We start from the raw sequence: 2966 nt of genomic DNA on the forward strand, positions 1-2966 counted from the left end.
GGTGACGGTGTTCCCGTGGGGGCGAGGGTGTTCCCGTGGGGGCGAGGGTGTTCCCGTGGGGGCGAGGGTGTTCTTATGTATCTGCTGCCCTTGTCTTTCTCACAGGTGAAGGTCACTGAAGGGTGGTAATATCCACAGTGTCTTACAATAAATAGACAATAGCCCGGCTGGGCCTGTCTGTTCTGCGAGTTCATTGTTTGGCCATTAACTTCCTTTCTGTTTTCCAACAGTCTTCTTCCGCTGAAGTTTGTCAAGATTTCCATTTTCCACAAACAGAAGCATTGGCTACAGGTGAATCTCGCCAGTGGTCGTATCTTCTACCTGCAGCTCTACGTCCACCCGGACTGTGAGCAGAAAGTGTTTGACCAGTGGGTGAAGGTGGTCCGTCTCCTGCAGGAGGCCACAGACAGCAGACTCTCCCCGGGAACGCTGCTGCCTGAACCCCGGGATTCCGTGGAATCCGTCACCTCCTCCGGCTCCTCGGGAATTCAGCAACAGAAGCGCAAGAAACGCACCAGGACATCGGTACAGCAGGAGGAAACGGCATTAACCCTTTCAGTGTTTTAGTCCTTTAATTATTCCGAATTGTTCTCAGTACTTTTGTCCTCATCCCGAGCGCTGGCTCCTGGCGCAGTGTTGGGTCGGGGTCAGGGGGCGGGGCCGGGATAATAATTCATATCAAAGTTAATGTAGAATCTCACAGACTTGTTTGTAAAGTGAATGGAAAGGATTTTTTTTGTTCCCATTTCAGGAGAGATTCCAGAGGGACAAAGATGGTCGGAAGAGGGAATTGTGGGAATGTGAGACTTGGAAGAAGGATCCTGAAGGAAGCAACATTCAGAGTGCTCTGGTGAAGAGGAGTTTGCAGGGAGCCAGTGGAGGTGGGCTCATTTCAAGCAAGTACAATAATGGCCATGTTTCACGTCACTGCCAGAAACATCTGTAACATCTGGAGTGAGAATTCCCAAGGGTGGGAAGGAAGAGAGAGAGAGAGAGAGACGGATAGAGGGGAGGGAGGGAGCGAGACGGATAGAGGGGAGGGAGGGAGCGAGACGGATAGAGGGGAGGGAGGGAGGGAGACGGATAGAGGGGAGGGAGGGAGGGAGACGGATAGAGGGGAGGGAGGGAGCGAGACGGATAGAGGGGAGGGAGGGAGGGAGACGGATAGAGGGGAGGGAGGGAGGGAGACGGATAGAGGGGAGGGAGGGACGGATAGAGGGGAGGGAGGGACGGATAGAGGGGAGGGAGGGACGGATAGAGGGGAGGGAGGGACGGATAGAGGGGAGGGAGGGACGGATAGAGGGGAGGGAGGGACGGGGAGGGACGGATAGAGGGGAGGGAGGGACGGATAGAGGGGAGGGAGGGACGGATAGAGGGGAGGGAGGGACGGATAGAGGGGAGGGAGGGACGGATAGAGGGGAGGGAGGGACGGATAGAGGGGAGGGAGGGACGGATAGAGGGGAGGGAGGGACGGATAGAGGGGAGGGAGGGACGGATAGAGGGGAGGGAGGGACGGATAGAGGGGAGGGAGGGACGGATAGAGGGAGGGAGGGACGGATAGAGGGGAGGGAGGGACGGATAGAGGGGAGGGAGGGACGGATAGAGGGGAGGGAGGGACTGATAGAGGGGAGGGAGGGACTGATAGAGGGGAGGGAGGGAGGGATAGAGGGAGACGGATAGAGGGGAGGGAGGGAGGGAGACGGATAGAGGGGAGGGAGGGAGGGAGTCGGATAGAGGGAAGGGAGTCGGATAGAGGGGAGGGAGTCGGATAGAGGGGAGGGAGGGAGGGAGTCGGATAGAGGGGAGGGAGGGAGGGAGTCGGATAGAGGGGAGGGAGGGAGGGAGTCGGATAGAGGGAGGGAGGGAGGGAGTCGGATAGAGGGGAGGGAGGGAGGGAGTCGGATAGAGGGGAGGGAGGGAGGGAGTCGGATAGAGGGGAGGGAGGGAGGGAGTCGGATAGAGGGGAGGGAGGGAGGGAGTCGGATAGAGGGGAGGGAGGGAGGGAGTCGGATAGAGGGGAGGGAGGGAGGGAGACGGATAGAGGGGAGGGAGGGAGGGAGACGGATAGAGGGGAGGGAGGGAGGGAGACGGATAGAGGGGAGGGAGAGAGATGGATAGAGAGAGAGGGAGACGGACAGATAGCAAGAGCGAGATAGGAGACAGAGATGGATCGAGAAAGAGGGAGACAGAGTCTGTTTTCCCACCTTGTCCCTGCAGTGGTGATGGGCAGTGTGATGCCAGAGTAAATCAGCCTCCGTTCATCCCCGGACTCCTGAGCTGACTGACACTGTTGTACAGTTTTATGCAGCTCTTTCTTTCTATACGAGCCTAGAGAGTGAGCGTGAGGGGACATCACAACTCAACCTGCTGCTCACCCGACACCACACACATCCCTCCCCGCAGACGGGTTATTTATTACACCTCTCGTGTCTGATTATAATTCCCAATCCACCACATTGAGAGCAAAGGTTCAGTTATTAGATTCGAGAGTTTAACTGTAATGAAAAACTAACAAGCTTTTATTTTCTGTTGGGCTCAGTTCTCATGGCCACAAAGTGCAGCTAATGTTTATTTTATTCAATTCCTTTTTAAAGACAGTCAGTCGGGTGAGGAGAGTCTGATTTCCAGGCGAGTCTCTCTGTCCCAGCTCCCTGTGAGGATTAACTGTCGATATTCTCCGACTGACACCAGACCAGCCTTCACCACACACATCAATTCCAGAGTGTTCTATTTAGAAGGTAACTGATATCTACGTCTATCTTATCAATATCTACGTCTATCTTATCAATATCTACGTCTATCTTATCAATATCTTATGTCTTTACGCAGTTCCCGTCTGCACACTTTGCACATTTTTGTCACACAACTTTTTTCTATATACTTTACCCAGGCACTGACACTGGGAACGGCCCAGGAACGGCCCACACTGTAATTACACCTCCCACCGGTGGGGGTGGCTCTCCCCG

At 55.2% G+C, this 2966-nt stretch overlaps 1 long non-coding RNA gene across 1 annotated transcript; it reads left to right on the plus strand.

The window, feature by feature from the left end:
- The first annotated feature begins 274 nt into the window (after window positions 1-274).
- Window positions 275-2750, plus strand: LOC137305311 (uncharacterized). Its single transcript, XR_010958698.1, has 3 exons — window positions 275-525; window positions 752-881; window positions 2595-2750. It is a non-coding gene; the product is annotated as an uncharacterized lncRNA (long non-coding RNA).
- The last annotated feature ends 216 nt before the right edge of the window (window positions 2751-2966 follow it).

The sequence above is a fragment of the Heptranchias perlo genome, chromosome 40 (genome assembly GCF_035084215.1).
Source record: "Heptranchias perlo isolate sHepPer1 chromosome 40, sHepPer1.hap1, whole genome shotgun sequence".
NCBI classification, from domain to species: Eukaryota; Metazoa; Chordata; class Chondrichthyes; order Hexanchiformes; family Hexanchidae; genus Heptranchias; species Heptranchias perlo.